General features: G+C 47.6%; 1 protein-coding gene and 1 pseudogene across 11 annotated transcripts in view; both read left to right on the top strand.

Moving 5' to 3' along the window:
• rimbp2b (RIMS binding protein 2b) overlaps window positions 1–24,399 on the top strand; it is a 389,940-nt gene that overhangs the window by 92 nt on the left and 365,449 nt on the right. The gene's annotated exons all lie outside the window — the stretch shown is intronic.
• Window positions 356–442, top strand: LOC140488249 (U6 spliceosomal RNA; annotated as a pseudogene).

Below are 24,399 nucleotides of genomic sequence, written 5' to 3'. Positions count from 1 at the left end.
CCAGCTGCTTCCATCCTCCTGCCCGTCAGTCCCGTTGCTGTTAGCTCACTGGAAATGCCAGCATTGAGCTTGTTGTTCCAGTCGGACACCTTCCTCAGAGTTCAGTCCCAACTGCTGCTACTGCCCCATCACATCACACTGCCGCAGCTCACCTCGAAGTTTCCTGTCCCTATCCAAACCCAAGTTCGCATAACCTCTACTTTACCATTCAAACTAGCTTTAACCACAAACTCAACCTAGCTCTAAGCACTCAAACTAGCTCTAACCACTAAACCTATCTAGCTAACCATCCAAACTAGCTGGAACCACCAACCATACCTAGCTAACCATTCACACTAACTCTAACCCCCCCCACAGATCCTAAAGTTGGAACAATACAGAGAAGATTACCATGCCTCTGCACAAGGATAACACGCAAATTCACGAAGCGTTCCATATTTTTTATGGGTGGCATCTTAGCTCTTTGGTTAGCACTGCTGCCTCACAACACCAGGGACCCAGTTTCAAATCCAGCCTCGGACGACTGTCTGTGTGGAGTTTGCACATTCTCCCTGTGTCTGTGTGGGTTTCCTCCGGGTGCTCCGGTTTCCTCCCACAGTCCAAAGATGTGCAGGTCAGGGTGAATTAGCCATGCTAAATTGCCCGTAGTGTTAGGTGCATTAGTAGGGAGTAGGGCAATGGGTCTGGGTTGTTTACTGTTCGGAGGGTCAGTGTGGACTTGCTGGGCTGAAGTGTCTGTTTCCACACTGTAGGTTATCTCATCTAATAACCATTCTAACCACTAACCCTACCTAGCTAATGATGCCTTTGTTTACTGTTAGTGAATCAACACTTTAATTTATTCGTTGATTGGATGGTCAATGGGCTTAACAGTGAGACGATGACCTCACACATGGTCTCCAGCTGGTTAACCAGATACTTGCATTCCCTTCTCACTCCACCCTTGTTTACCCAGCCACTCCCTCCCCCCCTCACTCACTCACTCATTCCCCTGTCAGTTACTCCCCTATCACTTGCTGACTCACTCCCATGGTCACTCGGTGTCTCACACACACATTTCTTTACTCACTCTCTCTGCCTCTCCCCAGTCACTCCCACCCATTGCCCACCAGTATTCACTCCCCCATGACTGCTCCCCTGGGAATAGACTTCCATTGGAATTGATTTTCGAGTTGCCCGGTTTTCCTGCTCTGTGTGGCTGAGAGAGTTGATGGGAATTTCCTCTCCCCGACCCCCCCAGACCAGATTGATGTGGAATTATGTTTGCTTTCCTTACCTTCCACATTCCCATTCCCATTCCCAGATCATGGGGATATTGTCAGTCCCTCTCCTGGGCTGTCACTCTGCCACCACTCCCAGCCGGCAGCATCAGAAATGTCTGATGAAGAAAGTGATTCTGAAACGTAACATTAACAACTGAACCAACGATAAACTCTGATTGTCTCTGCAAATACCAATAGCACTCAGTGCCCAAATAGTGACTCAAACCGAACTTATTACACACGTCACTTCCACAACCTGTTGGGTTCAAAATTAAAGTTTCAGATTCTTTTTGTTGTAACCTTTCTTGACACCTACAAAAACCAAGACGTGAGATTTTGCAGCATTGTAAACTGTACCCTTCCAATACAACTTTCCTTTTTCGGATTCAGATCACAGGATAGTGAAGTCTAGTCAGCACAGTGAACCCAGCACAGAGAAGCTCGTTTGGCTGTTTGTGTTCAAGGTGTACTACCGAGATATCTGCTGGAGATGATCTATTGATTGGCTGTAATCTGAGCAGGTCCGTGTATTGACTCACATCGTTGTAAATCAATGATCAGAAATTTCAACCATATGTCAGCCTGGAGTGAATAATGTGGAAAAACCGTTTAATGATCAGGAAATCGATACCAGAGACAACATGAGGAGAGATGGCTTTACTCAGTCAGTGGCTGGGATCCCGGAAGTGCTCTCTAAAGCATTGACGGACACAGATTAACCAGTAACTTTCAAAAAGGAATTGGAGAAAGTTGTAAAGCCGAGAAAAGTTCACGGGAGAGACGGGGATAACACATATCGTGGAGCGTTCGGGCCATTTCCCAAAACAGCCAGCACAGATTGATGGGCTGAATAGCCTCTGGGTAATGCTGTTCTGTAACTCTCTGAGAGAGCCTCCGAGAGAGTTGCAGACTTTGTAGAGAGGTGGAATGGGAAGTTCACCGAACTTGGGGAGGTATTCCCTGTTGGAAATGAAAGCAAGAGACTCAACAAGTTGGTGATGCCCCTGACTCTGTCTCCAACTGCAGATTCAAACAATGCAGCCTTCCTTTGGAAACACCTTCATTTTGTTCCAGTGCCTCTCAGACCATTCAAAAATATTAATAATGTGTATTTTATGTGTGTATACAAACCATAAAAAGCCTAGACTATTGCTGAAATGTGTCTAGACCATTGTCCGTTAGGAGTTGTCCCTGGAGAGTGTAACAGTAAGATGCCTTCCTGATCCTCTCTAAGTAGAAAAGTTGCCAAATATTTTGCATCAATTGATATCCATTTCTAATACGCTCAATATATCACGATGCTCAGAAATCTAAATCTAAATCTAAATGGTGAGGAATGTTTAACTTGCTCAGTTTATACATTTCTCCACTGGGGATAAGCAATTTATTGTGATTTGACAGAAGGATTTGAGTTGTACATTATTTGCCTTGCGAGTAAAATGTGGCACTGAACATCTTACTAAAGAACTGGAAGAAATGTAAATTAGGTTTTGCTAATCTTCCAAATCCTACAAATCCATAAAAAATAGCCATGCTTTTGGGAGAAATTGTTCAAATCCAAGGCTGTTGTGGTCATGGGATAATGGAATTATTATTTGTCCCATTGTAGCTGCACCTCCTCTTCAAAAAACCAGGCCGGGAGTGAAAAGGTTAGCTGCAAAAACCAGACTGAAAAATAAAACAAACTGCCGTGGATGCTGGCAACCTGAATCAAAAGCAGAAATTGCTGGAGAAACTCTGCACGTCTGGCTGCATCTGTGGAGAAAAAGCAAAGTTAATGTTTCAAGTCTGGTGACTCCTTATCAGAACTGTTGGTAGCTGAGAATAGGTGGTATTCATTAAAACTATTCTGAAGAAGGGTCACTGGACTTAAACATTAACTCTGCTTTCTCTGTACAGATGCTGCCAGACCTGCTGAGTTTCTCCAGCAATTCCCGGCTCTATGACTGAAAGTTGTTGCCTGAATGAGTGTGACTTAGCAGTTATCACGTGTGTACATATCATAAGCTCTCTCTGCCGATGGGCAATGCTTGCAACTGCACAGAGTGGGACGTACAAAGTGCCCCAGGATCAGAGGGGATTACTAGATTTAAAGGTTTGTCATGTATACGCCGAAGACCGCAAAAGAGCCGCCAAAACATTTAGCAAAAAAAAAGAAACCAAAAGGAGAGTGGACTAGCCAAGGACATAAAAGCCAGATTTGAGGACGTTTTACCAATTGATATAAAGGAGGAGAGCAGAGACAGTGCGTGCTAGTCCTTTAGGGGCAGGAGTCAGGAAACAATCATTGTAAAGAGAAATGAGATCTGGGAGACAGTAAGTGACTATTTTGCGCCTGTTTTCACAACTGAAGAGATAAATCACAACCAGAAATAGCAGGTAACCCAGGAGAGAATAAGGCAGAATTATCAACAGAGCAAATAGATCTGACAAACTGAAGAAATTAGAAATCCACAAATCCCCACCACCTAATGAGCAGCATCATGGGAGAGAGAGTGTGAGAGAGTGAGAGAGAGACAGAGTGTGAGAGAGAGAGAGTGAGAGAGAGACAGAGTGTGAGAGAGAGAGAGTGAGAGAGAGACAGAGTGTGAGAGAGAGAGTGTGAGAGAGTGTGAGAGAGAGAGACAGTGTGAGAGAAAGAGAGAAAGAGTGAGAAAGAGAGAGTGTGAGAGAGTGCGAAAGAGTGTGAAGAGAGATTGTGTGTGAGACAGTGTGAGAGCGAGAGAGTGAGAGAGAGTGTGAAAGAGTGTGAGAGAGAGTGTGAGAGAGTGTGAAAGAGTGTGAGAGAGTGTGAAAGAGAGTGTGAGAGAGTGTGAGAAAGAGATACTGTGTGAGAGAGTGTGAGAGCGAGAGACTGAGAGAGAGTGTGGAAGAGTGTGAGAGAGAGAGAGTGTGAGAGAGTGAGTGTGAGAGAGAGTGTAAGAGTGAGAGAGAGAATTTGAGAGTGTGAGAGAGAAAGTGTGAGAGAGAGTGTCAGAGTGTGAGAGAGTGTGTGAGAGAGTGTGACAGAGAGAGTGTGAGAGTGTGAGAGAGAGTTTGAGAGAGAGAGTGTGAGAGAGAGTGTGAGAGAGAGAGTGTGAGAGAGAGTGTGAGAGTGTATGTGAGAGAGTGTGAGAGAGAGTGTGAGAGAGTGTGAGAGAGTGTGTCAGAGAGAGTGTGAGAGAGTGTGAGAGAGTGTGTGTGAGAGAGTGTGTGTGAGAGAGTGTGTGAGAGAGAATGTGAGATTGTGAGAGAGTGTGAGAGCGAAAGTGAGAGTGTGAGACAGTGTGAGAGAGAGACAGAGAGTGTGAGAGAGCGAGTTTGAGGGAGTGCGAGAAAGTGTGAAATAGAGAATGTGAGAGAGTGTGTGAGAGAGAGAGAGGGTGAGAGAGTGTGAGAGAATGTGAGAGAGAGAGTGTGAGAGAGTGAGAGTGTGAGAGAGTGTGAGAGAGTGTGTGAGAGAGGGTGAGAGAGAGATTGTGAGAGAGTGTGAGAGAGTGTGTGAAAGAGAGAGTGTGAGACAGTTAGAGAGAGAGTGTGAGAGAGAGAGACAGAGAGTGTGAGAGAGTGTGAGAGAGAAAGTGTGTGAGAGAGAGTGTGAGAGAGTATGAGAGAGTGAGAGAGAGAAAGTGTGAAAGAGAGAGTGTGAGAGAGTGTGGGAGAGTGAGAAAGAAAGTGTGAAAGAGAGATTGTGAGAGAGTGAGAGTGTGAGAGAGTGTGTAAGAGAGGGTGAGAGAGAGATTGTGAGAGAGTGTGAGAGAGTGTGTGAAAGAGAGAGTGTGAGACAGTTAGAGAGAGAGTGTGAGAGAGAGAGACAGAGAGTGTGAGAGAGTGTGAGAGAGAAAGTGTGAGAGAGAGAGTGTGAGAGAGTATGAGAGAGTGAGAGAGAGAAAGTGTGAAAGAGAGAGTGTGAGAGAGTGTGGGAGAGTGAGAAAGAAAGTGTGAAAGAGAGAGTGAGAGTGTGAGAGAGTGTGTGAGAGAGGGTGAGAGAGAGAATGTGAGAGAGTGTGAGAGAGTGTGTGAAAGAGAGAGTGTGAGACAGTTAGAGAGAGAGTGTGAGAGAGAGAGACAGAGAGTGTGAGAGAGAAAGTGTGAGAGAGAGAGTGTGAGAGAGTATGAGAGAGTGAGAGAGAGAAAGTGTGAAAGAGAGAGTGTGAGAGAGTGTGGGAGAGTGTGAGAGAGAGACAGTGTAAGAGAGTGTGAGAGAGAGAGTGTGAGAGAGAGTGTGTGAGAGAGAGTGAGAGAGTGTGTGTGTGAGAGTGTGTGTGAGAGAGTGTGAGAGAGAATGTGAGATTGTGAGAGAGTGTGAGAGCGAAAGTGAGAGTGTGAGACAGTGTGAGAGAGAGAGTGTGAGAGAGAGTGTGTCAGAGAGAGTGTGAGACAGTGTGAGAGAGAGAGTGAGAGAGTGTGAGAGAGTATGTGAGAGAAGAGAGTGTGAGAGACTGTGAGAGTATGAGAGAGTGTGAGAGAGAGAGTGTGATAGAGAGAGTGTGAGAGAGAGTGTGAGAGATTGTGTGAGAGAGAGAGTGTGAGAGAGTGAGTGTGAGAGAGAGAATTTGAGAGTGTGAGAGAGAAAGTGTGAGAGAGAGTGTCAGAGTGTGAGAGAGTGTGTGAGAGAGTGTGACAGAGAGAGTGTGAGAGTGTGAGAGAGAGTTTGAGAGAGAGAGAGTGTGAGAGAGAGTGTGAGAGAGAGAGTGTGAGAGAGAGTGTGAGAGTGTATGTGAGAGAGTGTGAGAGAGAGAGAGAGTGAGAGAGAGTGTGTGAGAGAGAGTGTGTCAGAGAGAGTGTGAGACAGTGTGAGAGAGAGAGTGAGAGAGTGTGAGAGAGTATGTGAGAGAGAGAGTGTGAGAGACTGTGAGAGTATGAGAGAGTGTGAGAGAGAGAGTGTGAGAGAGAGTGTGAGAGAGAGAGTGAGAGAGAGAGTGTGAGAGAGAGCGTGAGAGAGTGTGTGTGTGAGAGAGAGTGAGAGAGAGAGGGAGAGGGTGTAAGACAGAGAGTGTGAGAGAGTGTGTGAGAGAGAGAGTGTGAGAGGGCGTGAGTGAGAAGTTTGAGAGAGAGTGTGAGAAAGTGTGAGAATGTGTAGAGTGAGAAAGTGTGAGGGAGTGTGAGAGAGAGAGTGTGAGAAAGTGTCTGTGAGAGAGAGTGTGAGAGTGAGAGAAAGAGGGAGAGAGTGTGTGAGAGAGTGTGTGAGAGAGAGTGTGAGAGAGCGAGTGTGAGAGAGAGTGTAAGAGTGAGAGAGAGAATTTGAGAGTGTGAGAGAGAAAGTGTGAGAGAGTGTGTGTGAGAGAGTGTGAGAGCGAGAATGTGAGATTGTGAGAGAGTGTGAGAGCGAAAGTGAGAGTGTGAGACAGTGTGAGAGAGAGAGAGAGTGTGTGTGAGAGAGAGTGTGAGACAGTGTGAGAGAGAGAGAGAGTATGTGAAACAGTGTGTGAGAGAGAGAGTGTGTGAGAGAGAGAGTGTGAGAGTGAGAGAGAGAAAGAGTGTGAGAGAGCGAGTTTGAGGGAGTGTGAGAAAGTGTGAAATAGAGAATGTGAGAGATTGTGTGAGAGAGAGAGTGTGAGAGAGAGAGTGTGAGAGAGTGAGAGAGTGTGTGTGAGAGAGACAGAGAGTGTGTGAGAGAGAGAGGGTGAGAGAGTGTGAGAAAATGTGAGAGAGTGTGAGAGAGTGTGTGAGAGAGTGAGTGTGAGAGAGTGTGAGAGAGTGTGACAGAGAGAGTGTGAGAGTGTGAGAGAGAGTTTGAGAGAGAGAGAGAGTGTGCGAGAGAGTGTGAGAGAGAGAGTGTGAGAGTGTATGTGAGAGAGTGTGAGAGAGAGAGAGTGTGTGTGAGAGAGAGTGTGAGACAGTGTGAGAGAGAGAGAGTGTGTGAGAGAGTGTGTGAGAGAGAGAGTGTGTGAGAGAGAGTGTGTGAGAGTGAGAGTGTGTGAGAGAGAGTGTGTGAGAGCGAGTTTGAGGGAGTGTGAGAAAGTGTGAAATAGAGAATGTGAGAGATTGTGTGAGAGAGAGAGTGTGAGAGAGAGAGTGTGAGAGAGTGTGAGAGAGTGTGTGAGAGAGTGTGACAGAGAGAGTGTGAGAGTGTGAGAGAGAGTTTGAGAGAGAGAGAGAGTGTGCGAGAGAGTGTGAGAGAGAGAGTGTGAGAGAGAGTGTGAGAGTGTATGTGAGAGAGTGTGAGAGAGAGAGAGTGAGAGTGTGAGAGAGAGTGTGAGAGAGTGTGAGAGAGTGAGTGTGAGAGAGTGTGTGAGAGAAAATGTGAGATTGTGAGAGAGTGTGAGAGCGAAAGTGAGAGTGTGAGACAGTGTGAGAGAGAGAGTGTGAGAGAGTGTGAGAGAGCGAGTTTGAGGGAGTGCGAGAAAGTGTGAAATAGAGAATGTGAGAGTGTGATAGAGAGAGTGTGAGAGAGTGAGAGAGTGTGTGAGAGAGAGACAGAGAGTGTGTGAGACAGTCAGAGAGAGAGGGTGAGAGAGTGTGAGAAAATGTGAGAGAGTGTGAGAGAGTGTGTGAGACAGAGATTGTGAGAGAGTGTGAGAGCGTGTGTGAGAGAGAGTGTGAGACAGTTAGAGAGAGAGTGTGAGAGAGAGAGACAGAGAGTGTGAGAGAGTGAGAGAGAGAAAGTGTGAAAGAGAAAGTGTGAGTGTGGGAGAGTGAGAAAGAAAGTGTGAAAGAGAGAGTGTGAGAAAGTGTGAGAGAGTGTGAGAGAGAGACAGTGTAAGAGAGTGTGAGAGAGTGTGTGTGAGAGAGTGAGAGAGAGAGTGTGGAGAGAGCGTGAGAGAGTGTGTGTGTGAGAGAGAGTGTGAGAGTGTGAGAGAGTGTGAGAGAGAGAGTGTGAGAGAGAGTGTGTCAGAGAGAGTGTGAGACAGTGTGAGAGAGAGAGTGAGAGAGTGTGAGAGAGTATGTGAGAGAGAGAGTGTGAGAGAGAGTGTGAGAGAGAGAGTGAGAGAGAGAGTGTGAGAGAGAGCGTGAGAGAGTGTGTGTGTGAGAGAGAGTGAGAGAGAGAGGGAGAGGGTGTAAGACAGAGAGCGTGAGAGAGTGTGTGAGAGAGAGAGTTTGAGAGAGAAAGTGTGAGCGAGAGAGTGTGAGCGAGAGTGTGAGAGGGCGAGAGTGAGAAGTTTGAGAGAGAGTGTGAGAAAGTGTGAGAATGTGTAGAGTGAGAAAGTGTGAGGGAGTGTGAGAGAGAGAGTGTGAGAAAGTGTCTGTGAGAGAGAGTGTGAGAGTGAGAGAGAGAGGGAGAGAGTGTGTGAGAGAGTGTGTGAGAGAGAGTGTGAGAGAGTGAGTGTGAGAGAGAGTGTAAGAGTGAGAGAGAGAATTTGAGAGTGTGAGAGAGAAAGTGTGAGAGAGTGTGTGTGAGAGAGTGTGTGTGAGAAGGTGTGAGAGAGAATGTGAGATTGTGAGAGAGTGTGAGAGCGAAAGTGAGAGTGTGAGACAGTGTGAGAGAGAGAGAGAGTATGTGAGAGAGAGAGTGTGAGAGTGAGAGAGAGAAAGAGTGTGAGAGAGCGAGTTTGAGGGAGTGTGAGAAAGTGTGAAATAGAGAATGTGAGAGATTGTGTGAGAGAGAGAGTGTGAGAGAGAGAGTGTGAGAGAGTGAGAGAGTGTGTGTGAGAGAGACAGAGAGTGTGTGAGAGAGAGAGGGTGAGAGAGTGTGAGAAAATGTGAGAGAGTGTGAGAGAGTGTGTGAGAGAGAGATTGTGAGAGAGTGTGTGAGAGAGAGAGTGTGAGACAGAGAGAGAGTGTGAGAGAGAGAGACAGAGAGTGTGAGAGAGTGAGAGAGAGAAAGTGTGAAAGAGAGAGTGTGAGAGAGTGTGGGAGAGTGAGAAAAAAAGTGTGAAAGAGAGAGTGTGAGAAAGTGTGAGAGAGTGTGAGAGATAGACAGTGTAAGAGATTGTGAGAGAGAGTGTGTGAGAGAGAGTGAGAGAGAGAGTGTGAGAGAGAGCGTGAGAGAGTGTGTGTGTGAGAGAGAGTGTGAGAGTGTGAGAGAGTGTGAGAGAGAGAGTGTCAGAGAGAGTGTGTCAGAGAGAGTGTGAGACAGTGTGAGAGAGAGAGTGAGAGAGTGTGAGAGAGTATGTGAGAGAGAGAAAGAAAGTGTGAAAGAGAGAGTGTGAGAAAGTGTGAGAGAGTGTGAGAGAGAGTGTGAGAGAGTGTGAAAGAGTGTGAGAGAGTGTGAGAGAGAGTGAGAGAGTGTGAGAGACTGTGAGAGTGTGAGAGAGTGTGAGAGAGAGAGTGTGAGAGAGAGTGTGAGAGAGAGAGTGAGAGAGAGAGTGTGAGAGAGTGAGTGTGAGAGAGAGTGTAAGAGTGAGAGAGAGAATTTGAGAGTGTGAGAGAGAGAGTGTCAGAGAGAGTGTGTCAGAGAGAGTGTGAGACAGTGTGAGAGAGAGAGTGAGAGAGTGTGAGAGAGTATGTGAGAGAGAGAAAGAAAGTGTGAAAGAGAGAGTGTGAGAAAGTGTGAGTGTGAGAGAGAGTGTGAGAGAGTGTGAAAGAGTGTGAGAGAGTGTGAAAGAGAGTGTGAGAGAGTGTGAGAAAGAGATAGTGTGTGAGAGAGTGTGAGAGCGAGAGACTGAGAGAGAGTGTGGAAGAGTGTGAGAGAGAGATTGTGAGAGAGGGAGTGTGAGAGAGAGTGTAAGAGTGAGAGAGAGAATTTGAGAGTGTGAGAGAGAAAGTGTGAGAGAGAGTGTCAGAGTGTGAGAGAGTGTGTGAGAGAGTGTGACAGAGAGAGTGTGAGTTGTGAGAGAGAGTTTGAGAGAGAGAGAGGGTGAGAGAGAGTGTGAGAGAGAGAGTGTGAGAGAGAGTGTGAGTGTATGTGAGAGAGTGTGAGAGAGAGAGAGTGAGAGTGTGAGAGAGAGTGTGAGAGAGTGTGAGAGAGTGTGAGAGAGTGTGTCAGAGAGAGAGTGTGAGAGAGTGTGTGTGAGAGAGTGTGTGTGAGAGAGTGTGTGTGAGAGAGTGTGAGAGAGAGTGTGAGAGACAGTGAGAGAATGAGAGAGTGTGAGACAGTGTGAGAGAGAGAGTGAGAGAGTGTGAGAGAGTATGTGAGAGAGTGTGAGAGACTGTGAGAGTATGAGAGAGTGTGAGAGAGAGAGTGTGAGAGAGAGTGTGAGAGAGAGAGTGAGAGAGAGAGTGTGAGAGAGTGAGTGTGAGAGAGAGTGTAAGAGTGAGAGAGAGAATTTGAGAGTGTGAGAGAGAAAGTGTGAGAGAGAGTGTGAGAGTGTGAGAGAGAGTTTGAGAGAGAGAGAGTGTGAGAGAGAGTGTGAGAGAGAGAGTGTGAGAGAGAGTGTGAGAGTGTATGTGAGAGAGTGTGAGAGAGAGAGAGTGAGAGTGTGAGAGAGAGTGTGAGAGAGTGTGTCAGAGAGAGAGTGTGAGAGAGTGTGAGAGAGTGAGTGTGAGAGAGTGTGTGAGAGAGAATGTGAGATTGTGAGAGAGTGTAAGAGCGAAAGTGAGAGTGTGAGACAGTGTGAGAGAGAGAGAGACAGAGAGTGTGAGAGAGCGAGTTTGAGGGAGTGCGAGAAAGTGTGAAATAGAGAATGTGAGAGTGTGAGAGAGAGAGTGTGAGAGAGTGAGAGAGTGTGTGAGAGAGAGACAGAGAGTGTGTGAGACAGTGAGAGAGAGAGGGTGAGAGAGTGTGAGAAAATGTGAGAGAGTGTGAGAGAGTGTGTGAGAGAGAGATTGTGAGAGAGTGTGTGAGAGAGAGAGTGTGAGACAGTTAGAGAGAGAGTGTGAGAGAGAGAGACAGAGAGTGTGAGAGAGTGAGAGAGAGAAAGTGTGAAAGAGAAAGTGTGAGAGAGTGTGGGAGAGTGAGAAAGAAAGTGTGAAAGAGAGAGTGTGAGAAAGTGTGAGAGAGTGTGAGAGAGAGACAGTGTAAGAGTGTGAGAGAGTGTGTGTGAGAGAGTGAGAGAGAGAGTGTGAGAGAGAGCGTGAGAGAGTGTGTGTGTGAGAGAGAGTGTGAGAGTGTGAGAGAGTGTGAGAGAGAGAGTGTGAGAGAGAGTGTGTCAGAGAGAGTGTGAGACAGTGTGAGAGAGAGTGAGAGAGTGTGAGAGAGTATGTGAGAGAGAGAGTGTGAGAGACTGTGAGAGTATGAGAGAGTGTGAGAGAGAGAGTGTGAGAGAGAGTGTGAGAGAGAGAGTGAGAGAGAAAGTGTGAGCGAGAGAGTGTGAGAAAGTGTGAGAGAGTGTGAGAGAGAGACAGTGTAAAAGAGTGTGAGAGAGTGTGTGTGAGAGAGTGAGAGAGAGAGTGTGAGAGAGCGTGAGAGAGTGTGTGTGTGAGAGAGAGTGTGAGAGTGTGAGAGAGTGTGAGAGAGAGAGTGTCAGAGAGAGTGTGTCAGAGAGAGTGTGAGAGATGTGAGAGAGAGAGTGAGAGAGTGTGAGAGAGTATGTGAGAGAGAGAGTGTGAGAGACTGTGAGAGTATGAGAGAGTGTGAGAGAGAGAGTGTGAGAGAGAGTGTGAGAGAGAGTGAGAGAGAAAGTGTGAGCGAGAGAGTGTGAGTGGGCGTGAGTGAGAAGTTTGAGAGAGAGCGTGAGAGAGTGTGTGTGTGAGTGAGAGTGAGAGAGAGAGAGGGAGAGGGTGTAAGACAGAGAGTGTGAGAGAGTGTGTGAGAGAGAAAGTGTGAGCGAGAGAGTGTGAGTGGGCGTGAGTGAGAAGTTTGAGAGAGAGTGTGAGAAAGTGTGAGAATGTGTAGAGTGAGAAAGTGTGAGGGAGTGTGAGAGAGAGAGTGTGAGAAAGTGTCTGTGAGAGAGAGTGTGAGAGTGACAGAGAGAGGGAGAGAGTGTGTGCGAGAGTGTGTGTGAGAGAGTGTGAGAGAGTGAGTTTGAGAGAGAGTGTAAGAGTGAGAGAGAGAATTTGAGAGTGTGAGAGAGAAAGTGTGAGAGAGAGTGTGTGAGAGAGTGTGAGAGAGAGAATGTGAGATTGTGAGAGAGTGTGAGAGCGAAAGTGAGAGTGTGAGACAGTGTGAGAGAGAGAGTGTGTGTGTGAGAGAGAGTGTGAGACAGTGTGAGAGAGAGAGAGTGTGTGAGAGAGTGTGTGAGAGAGAGAGTGTGTGAGAGAGAGTGTGTGAGAGTGAGAGTGTGTGAGAGAGAGTGTGTGAGAGCGAGTTTGAGGGAGTGTGAGAAAGTGTGAAATAGAGAATGTGAGAGATTGTGTGAGAGAGAGAGTGTGAGAGAGAGAGAGTGTGAGAGAGTGAGAGAGTGTGTGTGAGAGAGACAGAGAGTGTGTGAGAGAGAGAGGGTGAGAGAGTGTGAGAAAATGTGAGAGAGTGTGAGAGAGTGTGTGAGAGAGAGAGTGTGAGAGAGTGTGTGAGAGAGAAAGTGTGAGCGAGAGAGTGTGAGAGGGCGTGAGTGAGAAGTTTGAGAGAGAGTGTGAAAAAGTGTGAGAGTGTGTAGAGTGAGAGAGTGTGAGGGAGTGTGAGAGAGAGAGTGTGAGAAAGTGTCTGTGAGAGAGAGTGTGAGAGTGAGAGAGAGAGGAAGAGAGTGTGTGAGAGAGTGTGTGAGAGAGAGTGTGAGAGAGTGTGAGAGAGAGTGTGTGAGACAGTGTGTGAGAGACTGTGAGAGAGAGAGTGTGAGAGACTGAGAGTGTGAGAGAGTGTGTGAGAGAGTGTGAGAGAGAGATAGTGTGTGAGAGAGTGTGAGAGCGAGAGATTGAGAGAGAGTGTGGAAGAGTGTGAAAGAGAGAGTGTTAGAGAGTGAGTGTGAGAGAGAGTGTATGAGTGAGAGAGAGAATTTGAGAGTGTGAGAGAGAAAGTGTGAGAGAGAGTGTCAGACCGTGAGAGTGTGAGAGCGAGAGACTGAGAGAGAGTGTGGAAGAGTGTGAGAAAGTGTGAGAGAGAGAGTGTGAGAGAGTGAGTGTGAGAGAGAGTATAAGAGTGAGAGAGAGAATTTGAGAGTGTGAGAGAGAAAGTGTGAGAGAGAGTGTCAGAGCGTGAGAGAGTGTGTGAGAGAGTGTGACAGAGAGAGTGTGAGAGTGTGAGAGAGAGTTTGAGAGAGAGAGTGTGTGAGAGAGAGTGTGAGAGAGAGAGTGTGAGAGAGAGTGTGAGAGTGTATGTGAGAGAGTGTGAGAGAGAGAGAGTGAGAGTGTGAGAGAGAGTGTGAGAGAGTGTGAGAGAGTGTGTCAGAGAGAGAGTGTGAGAGAGTGTGTGTGAGAGAGTGTGTGAGAGAGAATGTGAGATTGTGAGAGAGTGTGAGAGCGAAAGTGAGAGTGTGAGACAGTGTGAGAGAGAGAGAGACAGAGAGTGTGAGAGAGCGAGTTTGAGGGAGTGCGAGAAAGTGTGAAATAGAGAATGTGAGAGAGTGTGTGAGAGAGAGAGTGTGAGAGAGAGAGTGTGAGAGAGTGAGAGAGTGTGTGAGAGAGTGTGAGAGAGAGAGAGTGAGAGAGAGAGGGTGAGAGAGTGTGAGAGAATGTGAGAGAGAGAGTGTGAGAGAGTGAGAGTGTGAGAGAGTGTGTGAGAGAGTGTGAGAGAGAGATTGTGAGAGAGTGTGAGAGAGTGTGTGAGAGAGAGAGTGTGAGACAGTTAGAGAGAGAGTGTGAGAGAGAGAGACAGAGAGTGTGAGAGAGTGTGAGAGAGAAAGTGTGAGAGAGAGAGTGTGAGAGAGTATGAGAGAGTGAGAGAGAGAAAGTGTGAAAGAGAGAGTGTGAGAGAGTGTGGGAGAGTGAGAAAGAAAGTGTGAAAGAGAGAGTGTGAGAAAGTGTGAGAGAGTGTGAGAGAGAGACAGTGTAAGAGAGTGTGAGAGAGAGAGTGTGAGAGAGAGTGTGTGAGAGAGAGTGAGAGAGTGTGTGTGTGAGAGTGTGTGTGAGAGAGTGTGTGAGAGAGAATATGAGATTGTGAGAGAGTGTGAGAGCGAAAGTGAGAGTGTGAGACAGTGTGAGAGAGAGAGTGTGAGAGAGAGTGTGTCAGAGAGAGTGTGAGACAGTGTGAGAGAGAGAGTGAGAGAGTGTGAGAGAGTATGTGAGAGAGTGTGAGAGACTGTGAGAGTATGAGAGAGTGTGATAGAGAGAGTGTGAGAGAGAGTGTGAGAGAGAGAGTGAGAGAGAGAGTGTGAGAGAGTGAGTGTGAGAGAGAGTGTAAGAGTGAGAGAGAGAATTTGAGAGTGTGAGAGAGAAAGTGTGAGAGAGAGTGTGAGAGTGTGAGAGAGAGTTTGAGAGAGAGAGAGTGTGAGAGAGAGTGTGAGAGAGAGAGTGTGAGAGAGAGTGTGAGAGTGTATGTGAGAGAGTGTGAGAGAGAGAGAGTGAGAGTGTGAGAGAGAGTGTGAGAGAGTGTGTCAGAGAGAGAGTGTGAGAGAGTGTGAGAGAGTGAGTGTGAGAGAGTGTGTGAGAGGGAATGTGAGATTGTGAGAGAGTGTGAGAGCGAAAGTGAGAGTGTGAGACAGTGTGAGAGAGAGAGAGACAGAGAGTGTGAGAGAGCGAGTTTGAGGGAGTGCGAGAAAGTGTGAAATAGAGAATGTGAGAGTGTGAGAGAGAGAGTGTGAGAGAGTGAGAGAGTGTGTGAGAGAGAGACAGAGAGTGTGTGAGACAGTGAGAGAGAGAGGGTGAGAGAGTGTGAGAAAATGTGAGAGAGTGTGAGAGAGTGTGTGAGAGAGAGATTGTGAGAGAGTGTGTGAGAGAGAGAGTGTGAGACAGTTAGAGAGAGAGTGTGAGAGAGAGAGACAGAGAGTGTGAGAGAGTGAGAGAGAGAAAGTGTGAAAGAGAAAGTGTGAGAGAGTGTGGGAGAGTGAGAAAGAAAGTGTGAAAGAGAGAGTGTGAGAAAGTGTGAGAGAGTGTGAGAGAGAGACAGTGTAAGAGAGTGTGAGAGAGTGTGTGTGAGAGAGTGTGAGAGAGCGCGTGAGAGAGTGTGTGTGTGAGAGAGAGTGTGAGAATGTGAGAGAGTGTGAGAGAGAGAGTGTGAGAGAGAGTGTGTCAGAGAGAGTGTGAGACAGTGTGAGAGAGAGAGTGAGAGAGTGTGAGAGAGTATGTGAGAGAGAGAGTGTGAGAGACTGTGAGAGTATGAGAGAGTGTGAGAGAGAGAGAGTGTGAGAGAGAGTGTGAGAGAGAGAGTGAGAGAATGTGTGAGCGAGAGAGTGTGAGTGGGCGTGAGTGAGAAGTTTGAGAGAGAGCGTGAGAGAGTGTGTGTGTGAGAGAGAGTGAGAGTGAGAGAGAGAGAGGGAGAGGGTGTAAGACAGAGAGTGTGAGAGAGTGTGTGAGAGAGAGAGTGTGAGAGAGTGTGTGAGAGAGAAAGTGTGAGCGAGAGAGTGTGAGTGGGCGTGAGTGAGAAGTTTGAGAGAGAGTGTGAGAAAGTGTGAGAATGTGTAGAGTGAGAAAGTGTGAGGGAGTGTGAGAGAGAGAGTGTGAGAAAGTGTCTGTGAGAGAGAGTGTGAGAGTGACAGAGAGAGGGAGAGAGTGTGTGCGAGAGTGTGTGAGAGAGAGTGTGAGAGAGTGAGTGTGAGAGAGAGTGTAAGAGTGAGAGAGAGAATTTGAGAGTGCGAGAGAGAAAGTGTGAGAGAGAGTGTGTGAGAGAGTGTGAGAGAGAGAATGTGAGATTGTGAGAGAGTATGAGAGCGAAAGGGAGAGTGTGAGACAGTGTGAGAGAGAGAGAGTGTGTGTGAGAGAGAGTGTGAGACAGTGTGAGAGAGAGAGAGTGTGTGAGAGAGTGTGTGAGAGAGAGAGTGTGTGAGAGAGAGTGTGTGAGAGTGAGAGTGTGTGAGAGAGAGTGTGTGAGAGCGAGTTTGAGGGAGTGTGAGAAAGTGTGAAATAGAGAATGTGAGAGATTGTGTGAGAGAGAGAGTGTGAGAGAGAGAGTGTGAGAGAGTGAGAGAGTGTGTGTGAGAGAGACAGAGAGTGTGTGAGAGAGAGGGTGAGAGAGTGTGAGAAAATGTGAGAGAGCGTGAGAGAGTGTGTGAGAGAGAGATTGTGAGAGAGTGTGTGAGAGAGAGAGTGTGAGACAGTTAGAGAGAGAGTGTGAGAGAGAGAGACAGAGAGTGTGAGAGAGTGAGAGAGAGAAAGTGTGAAAGAGAGAGTGTGAGAGAGTGTGGGAGAGTGAGAAAGAAAGTGTGAAAGAGAGAGTGTGAGAAAGTGTGAGAGAGTGAGAGATAGACAGTGTAAGAGATTGTGAGAGAGAGTGTGTGAGAGAGAGTGAGAGAGTGTGAGAGAGTGTGAGAGAGAGAGTGTCAGAGAGAGTGTGTCAGAGAGAGTGTGAGAGAGTGTGAGAGAGAGAGAGTGAGAGAGTGTGAGAGAGTATGTGAGAGAGAGAGTGTGAGAGACTGTGAGAGTATGAGAGAATGTGAGAGAGAGAGTGTGAGAGAGAGAGTGAGAGAGAGAGTGTGAGAGAGAGCGTGAGAGAGTGTGTGTGTGTGAGAGAGAGTGTGAGAGTGAGAGAGAGAGGGAGAGGGTGTAAGAGAGAGAGTGTGACAGAGTGTGTGAGAGAGAGAGTGTGAGAGAGTGTGTGAGAGAGAAAGTGTGAGCGAGAGAGTGTGAGAGGGCGTGAGTGAGAAGTTTGAGAGAGAGTGTGAGAAAGTGTGAGAGTGTGTAGAGTGAGAGAGTGTGAGGGAGTGTGAGAGTGAGAGTGTGAGAAAGTGTCTGTGAGAGAGAGTGTGAGAGTGAGAGAGAGAGGAAGAGAGTGTGTGAGAGAGTGTGTGAGAGAGAGTGTGAGAGAGTGTGAGAGAGAGTGTGTGAGACAGTGTGTGAGAGAGAGAGTGTGAGAGACTTTGAGAGAGAGAGTGTGAGAGAGAGAGTGTGAGAGACTGTGAGAGAGAGAGTGTGAGAGAGAGAGTGTGAGAGACTGTGAGAGAGAGAGTGTGAGAGACTGAGAGTGTGAGAGAGTGTGTGAGAGAGTGTGAGAGCGAGAGACTGAGAGAGAGTGTGGAAGAGTGTGAGAGAGAGAGTGTTAGAGAGTGAGTGTGAGAGAGAGTGTATGAGTGAGAGAGAGAATTTGAGAGTGTGAGAGAGAAAGTGTGAGAGAGAGTGTCAGACCGTGAGAGTGTGAGAGCGAGAGACTGAGAGAGAGTGTGGAAGAGTGTGAGAAAGTGTGAGAGAGAGAGTGTGAGAGAGTGAGTGTGAGAGAGAGTATAAGAGTGAGAGAGAGAATTTGAGAGTGTGAGAGAGAAAGTGTGAGAGAGAGTGTCAGACCGTGAGAGTGTGAGAGCGAGAGACTGAGAGAGAGTGTGGAAGAGTGTGAGAAAGTGTGAGAGAGAGAGTGTGAGAGAGTGAGTGTGAGAGAGAGTATAAGAGTGAGAGAGAGAATTTGAGAGTGTGAGAGAGAAAGTGTGAGAGAGAGTGTCAGAGCGTGAGAGAGTGTGTGAGAGAGTGTGACAGAGAGAGTGTGAGAGTGTGAGAGAGAGTTTGAGAGAGAGAGTGTGTGAGAGAAAGTGTGAGAGAGAGAGTGTGAGAGAGAGTGTGAGACTGTGTGTGAGAGAGTGTGTGAGAGAGAGAGAGAGTGAGACTGTGAGAGAGAGTGTGAGAGAGTGTGTCAGAGAGAGAGTGTGAGAGAGTGTGTCAGAGAGAGTGTGAGAGAGAGAATGTGAGATTGTGAGAGAGTGTGAGAGCGAAAGTGAGAGTGTGAGACAGTGTGAGAGAGAGAGAGAGTGTGTGTGAGAGAGAGTGTGAGACAGTGTGAGAGAGAGAGAGTGTGTGAGAGAGTGTGTGAGAGAGAGAGTGTGAGAGTGAGAGAGAGAGAGTGTGAGAGAGCGAGTTTGATGGAGTGTGAGAAAGTGTGAAATAGAGAATGTGAGAGATTGTGTGAGAGAGAGAGTGTGAGAGAGAGAGTGTGAGAGAGTGAGAGAGTGTGTGAGAGAGAGACAGAGAGTGTGTGAGAGAGAGAGTGAGAGAGTGAGGGTGAGAGAGTATGAGAGAATGTGAGATAGAGTGAGTGTGAGAGAGTGAGAGTGTGAGAGAGTGTGAGAGAGTGTGTGAGAGAGAGTGTGAGAGAGTGTGTGAAATAGAGAGAGAGTGTGTGAGAGAGTGAGAGTGTGAGAGAGAGTGTGTGAAAGAGAGTGAGAGAGAGTGTGAGAGAGAGAGAGTGTGAGAAAGAGTGTGTGAGAGAGAGAGTGTGAGAGAGTGAGAGTGTGATAGAGTGAGAATGTGAGAGAGTGTGAGAGAGAGAGTGTGAGAGAGTGCGAGAGAGAGATTGTGAGTGTGTGAGAGAGAGCGTGAGAGAGTGTGAGAGAGTGACAGTGTGAGAGAGTGTGTGAGAGAGAGAGTGTGAGACAGTTAGAGAGAGAGTGTGAGAGAGAGAGACAGAGAGTGTGAGAGAGTGAGAGAGAGAAAGTGTGAAAGAGAGAGTGTGAGAGAGTGTGGGAGAGTGAGAAAGAAAGTGTGAAAGAGAGAGTGTGAGAAAGTGTGAGAGAGTGAGAGATAGACAGTGTAAGAGATTGTGAGAGAGAGTGTGTGAGAGAGAGTGAGAGAGTGTGAGAGAGTGTGAGAGAGAGAGTGTCAGAGAGAGTGTGTCAGAGAGAGTGTGAGAGAGTGTGAGAGAGAGAGAGTGAGAGAGTGTGAGAGAGTATGTGAGAGAGAGAGTGTGAGAGACTGTGAGAGTATGAGAGAATGTGAGAGAGAGAGTGTGAGAGAGAGAGTGAGAGAGAGAGTGTGAGAGAGAGCGTGAGAGAGTGTGTGTGTGTGAGAGAGAGTGTGAGAGTGAGAGAGAGAGGGAGAGGGTGTAAGAGAGAGAGTGTGACAGAGTGTGTGAGAGAGAGAGTGTGAGAGAGTGTGTGAGAGAGAAAGTGTGAGCGAGAGAGTGTGAGAGGGCGTGAGTGAGAAGTTTGAGAGAGAGTGTGAGAAAGTGTGAGAGTGTGTAGAGTGAGAGAGTGTGAGGGAGTGTGAGAGTGAGAGTGTGAGAAAGTGTCTGTGAGAGAGAGTGTGAGAGTGAGAGAGAGAGGAAGAGAGTGTGTGAGAGAGTGTGTGAGAGAGAGTGTGAGAGAGTGTGAGAGAGAGTGTGTGAGACAGTGTGTGAGAGAGAGAGTGTGAGAGACTTTGAGAGAGAGAGTGTGAGAGAGAGAGTGTGAGAGACTGTGAGAGAGAGAGTGTGAGAGACTGAGAGTGTGAGAGAGTGTGTGAGAGAGTGTGAGAGCGAGAGACTGAGAGAGAGTGTGGAAGAGTGTGAGAGAGAGAGTGTTAGAGAGTGAGTGTGAGAGAGAGTGTATGAGTGAGAGAGAGAATTTGAGAGTGTGAGAGAGAAAGTGTGAGAGAGAGTGTCAGACCGTGAGAGTGTGAGAGCGAGAGACTGAGAGAGAGTGTGGAAGAGTGTGAGAAAGTGTGAGAGAGAGAGTGTGAGAGAGTGAGTGTGAGAGAGAGTATAAGAGTGAGAGAGAGAATTTGAGAGTGTGAGAGAGAAAGTGTGAGAGAGAGTGTCAGACCGTGAGAGTGTGAGAGCGAGAGACTGGGAGAGAGTGTGGAAGAGTGTGAGAAAGTGTGAGAGAGAGAGTGTGAGAGAGTGAGTGTGAGAGAGAGTATAAGAGTGAGAGAGAGAATTTGAGAGTGTGAGAGAGAAAGTGTGAGAGAGAGTGTCAGAGCGTGAGAGAGTGTGTGAGAGAGTGTGACAGAGAGAGTGTGAGAGTGTGAGAGAGAGTTTGAGAGAGAGAGTGTGTGAGAGAAAGTGTGAGAGAGAGAGTGTGAGAGAGAGTGTGAGACTGTGTGTGAGAGAGTGTGTGAGAGAGAGAGAGAGTGAGACTGTGAGAGAGAGTGTGAGAGAGTGTGTCAGAGAGAGAGTGTGAGAGAGTGTGTCAGAGAGAGTGTGAGAGAGAGAATGTGAGATTGTGAGAGAGTGTGAGAGCGAAAGTGAGAGTGTGAGACAGTGTGAGAGAGAGAGAGAGTGTGTGTGAGAGAGAGTGTGAGACAGTGTGAGAGAGAGAGAGTGTGTGAGAGAGTGTGTGAGAGAGAGAGTGTGAGAGTGAGAGAGAGAGAGAGAGTGTGAGAGAGCGAGTTTGATGGAGTGTGAGAAAGTGTGAAATAGAGAATGTGAGAGATTGTGTGAGAGAGAGAGTGTGAGAGAGAGAGTGTGAGAGAGTGAGAGAGTGTGTGAGAGAGAGACAGAGAGTGTGTGAGAGAGAGAGTGAGAGAGTGAGGGTGAGAGAGTATGAGAGAATGTGAGATAGAGTGAGTGTGAGAGAGTGAGAGTGTGAGAGAGTGTGAGAGAGTGTGTGAGAGAGAGTGTGAGAGAGTGTGTGAAATAGAGAGAGAGTGTGTGAGAGAGTGAGAGTGTGAGAGAGAGTGTGTGAAAGAGAGTGAGAGAGAGTGTGAGAGAGAGAGAGTGTGAGAAAGAGTGTGTGAGAGAGAGAGTGTGAGAGAGTGAGAGTGTGATAGAGTGAGAATGTGAGAGAGTGTGAGAGAGAGAGTGTGAGAGAGTGCGAGAGAGAGATTGTGAGTGTGTGAGAGAGAGCGTGAGAGAGTGTGAGAGAGTGACAGTGTGAGAGAGTGAGAGTGTGAGAGAGAGTGTGTGAGAGAGAGCGTTAGAGAGTGTGTGTGTGAGAGAGAGTGAGAGAGAGAGGGAGAGGGTGTAAGAGAGAGAGTGTGACAGAGTGTGTGAGAGAGAGAGTGTGAGAGAGTGTGTGAGAGAGAAAGTGTGAGCGATAGAGTGTGAGAGGGTGTGAGTGAGAAGTTTGAGAGAGAGCGTGAGAAAGTGTGAGAGTGTGTAGAGTGAGAGAGTGTGAGGGAGTGTGAGAGAGAGAGTGTGAGAAAGTGTCTGTGAGAGAGAGTGTGGGAGAGTGAAACAGAGAGGGAGAGAGTGTGTGAGTGAGTGTGTGAGAGAGAGAGTGTGAGAGACTGTTAGAGAGAGAGTGTGAGAGAGTGAGAGTGTGAGAGAGAGTGTGAGACAGTGTGAGAGAGAGAGAGTGTGTGAGAGAGTGTGAGAGCGAGAGACTGAGAGAGAGTGTGGAAGAGTGTGAGAGAGAGAGTGTTAGAGAGTGAGTGTGAGAGAGAGTGTAAGAGTGAGAGAGAGAATTTGAGAGTGTGAGAGAGAAAGTGTGAGAGAGAGTGTGTGAGAGAGTGTGAGAGAGAGAATGTGAGATTGTGAGAGAGTGTGAGAGCGAAAGGGAGAGTGTGAGACAGTGTGAGAGAGAGAGAGAGTGTGTGTGAGAGAGAGTGTGAGAGAGTGTGAGAGAGAGAGAGTGTGTGAGAGAGTGTGTGAGAGAGAGATTGTGAGAGAGTGTGAGAGAGTGTGTGAGAGAGAGAGTGTGAGACAGTTAGAGAGAGAGTGTGAGAGAGAGAGACAGAGAGTGTGAGAGAGTGAGAGAGAGAAAGTGTGAAAGAGAGAGTGTGAGAGAGTGTGTGAGAGAGAGTGTGAGAGAGTGAGTGTGAGAGAGAGTGTAAGAGTGAGAGAGAGAATTTGAGAGTGTGAGAGAGAAAGTGTGAGAGAGAGTGTGTGAGAGAGTGTGAGAGAGAGAATGTGAGATTGTGAGAGAGTGTGAGAGCGAAAGTGAGAGTGTGAGACAGTGTGAGAGAGAGAGAGTGTGTGTGAGAGAGAGTGTGAGACAGTGTGAGAGAGAGAGAGTGTGTGAGAGAGTGTGTGAGAGAGAGAGTGTGAGAGTGAGAGAGAGAGAGAGAGTGTGAAAGAGCGAGTTTGAGGGAGTGTGAGAAAGTGTGAAATCGAGAATGTGAGAGATTGTGTGAGAGAGAGTGTGAGAGAGAGAGTGTGAGAGAGTGAGAGAGTGTGTGAGAGAGAGAGTCAGAGAGTGAGGGTGAGAGAGTATGAGAGAATGTGAGATAGAGTGAGTGTGAGAGAGTGAGAGTGTGAGAGAGTGTGAGAGAGTGTGTGAGAGAGAGTGTGAGAGAGTGTGTGAAATAGAGAGAGTGTGTGAGAGAGTGAGAGTGTGAGAGAGAGTGTGTGAAAGAGAGTGAGAGAGAGTGTGAGAGAGAGAGAGTGTGAGAAAGAGTGTGTGAGAAAGCGTGAGAGAGAGAGTGTGAGAGAGTGAGAGTGTGAGAGAGTGAGAATGTGAGAGAGTGTGAGAGAGAGTGTGAGAGAGTGCGAGAGAGAGAGATTGTGAGTGTGTGAGAGAGAGCGTGAGAGAGTGTGAGAGAGTGACAGTTTGAGAGAGTGAGAGTGTGAGAGAGAGTGTGTGAGAGAGAGCGTTAGAGAGTGTGTGTGTGAGAGAGTGTGAGAGGGAGAGGGTGTAAGAGAGAGAGTGTGACAGAGTGTGTGAGAGAGAGAGTGTGAGAGAGTGTGTGAGAGAGAAAGTGTGAGCGAGAGAGTGTGAGAGGGCGTAAGTGAGAAGTTTGAGAGAGAGTGTGAGAAAGTGTGAGAGTGTGTAGAGTGAGAGAGTGTGAGGGAGTGTGAGAGAGAGAGTGTGAGAAAGTGTCTGTGAGAGAGAGTGTGGGAGAGTGAGAGAGAGAGGGAGAGAGTGTGTGAGTGAGTGTGTGAGAGAGAGAGTGTGAGAGACTGTAAGAGAGAGAGTGTGAGAGAGTGAGAGTGTGAGAGAGAGTGTGAGACAGTGTGAGAGAGAGAGAGTGTGTGAGAGAGTGTGAGAGCGAGAGACTGAGAGAGAGTGTGGAAGAGTGTGAGAGAGAGAGTGTTAGAGAGTGAGTGTGAGAGAGAGTGTAAGAGTGAGAGAGAGAATTTGAGAGTGTGAGAGAGAAAGTGTGAGAGAGAGTGTGTGAGAGAGTGTGAGAGAGAGAATGTGAGATTGTGAGAGAGTGTGAGAGCGAAAGGGAGAGTGTGAGACAGTGTGAGAGAGAGAGAGTGTGTGTGAGAGAGAGTGTGAGACAGTGTGAGAGAGAGAGAGTGTGTGAGAGAGTGTGTGAGAGAGAGAGTGTGTGAGAGACAGTGTGTGAGAGTGAGAGAGAGAGAAAGAGTGTGAGAGAGCGAGTTTGAGGGAGTGTGAGAAAGTGTGAAATCGAGAATGTGAGAGATTGTGTGAGAGAGAGAGTGTGAGAGAGAGAGTGTGAGAGAGTGAGAGAGTTTGTGTTAGAGAGACAGAGAGTGTGTGAGAGAGAGAGGGTGAGAGAGTGTGAGAAAATGTGAGAGAGTGTGAGAGAGTGTGTGAGAGAGAGATTGTGAGTGAGTGTGAGAGAGTGTGTGAGAGAGAGAGTGTGAGACAGTTAGAGAGAGAGTGTGAGAGAGAGAGACAGAGAGTGTGAGAGAGTGAGAGAGAGAAAGTGTGAAAGAGAGAGTGTGAGAGAATGTGGGAGAGTGAGAAAGAAAGTGTGAAAGAGAGAGTGTGAGAAAGTGTGAGAGAGTGAGAGATAGACAGTGTAAGAGATTGTGAGAGAGAGTGTGTGAGAGAGAGTGAGAGAGAGAGTGTGAGAGAGAGCGTGAGAGAGTGTGTGTGTGAGAGAGAGTGTGAGAGTGTGAGAGAGTGTGAGAGAGAGAGTGTCAGAGAGAGTGTGTCAGAGAGAGTGTGAGAGAGTGTGTGAGAGAGAGTGAGAGAGTGTGCGAGAGTATGTGAGAGAGAGAGTGTGAGAGACTGTGAGAGTATGAGAGAATGTGAGAGAGAGTGTGTGAGAGAGAGGGTGAGAGAGAGAGTGTGAGAGAGAGCGTGAGAGAGTGTGTGTGTGAGAGAGAGTGTGAGAGTGAGAGAGAGAGGGAGAGGGTGTAAGAGAGAGAGTGTGACAGAGTGTGTGAGAGAGAGAGTGTGAGAGAGTGTGTGAGAGAGAAAGTGTGAGCGAGAGAGTGTGAGAGGGCGTGAGTGAGAAGTTTGAGAGAGAGTGTGAGAAAGTGTGAGAGTGTGTAGAGTGAGAGAGTGTGAGGGAGTGTGAGAGAGAGAGTGTGAGAAAGTGTCTGTGAGAGAGAGTGTGAGAGTGAGAGTGTGAGAGAGTGTGTGAGACAGTGTGTGAGAGAGAGAGTGTGAGAGACTGTGAGAGAGAGAGTGTGAGGGACTGAGAGTGTGAGAGAGTGTGTGAGAGAGTGTGAGAGAGAGATAGTGTGTGAGAGAGTGTGAGAGCGAGAGACTGAGAGAGAGTGTGGAAGAGTGTGAGAGAGAGAGTGTTAGAGAGTGAGTGTGAGAGAGAGTGTATGAGTGAGAGAGAGAATTTGAGAGTGTGAGAGAGAAAGTGTGAGACAGAGTGTCAGACCGTGAGAGTGTGAGAGCGAGAGACTGAGAGAGAGTGTGGAAGAGTGTGAGAAAGTGTGAGAGAGAGAGTGTGAGAGAGTGAGTGTGAGAGAGAGTATAAGAGTGAGAGAGAGAATTTGAGAGTGTGAGAGAGAAAGTGTGAGAGAGAGTGTCAGAGCGTGAGAGAGTGTGTGAGAGAGTGTGACAGAGAGAGTGTGAGAGTGTGAGAGAGAGTTTGAGAG

The sequence above is a fragment of the Chiloscyllium punctatum genome, chromosome 17, assembly GCF_047496795.1.
Source record: "Chiloscyllium punctatum isolate Juve2018m chromosome 17, sChiPun1.3, whole genome shotgun sequence".
NCBI lineage: Eukaryota > Metazoa > Chordata > Chondrichthyes > Orectolobiformes > Hemiscylliidae > Chiloscyllium > Chiloscyllium punctatum.
The sequence above is the reverse complement of the archived record's forward strand: the minus strand, read 5'-3'. Positions and strand labels throughout refer to the sequence as shown.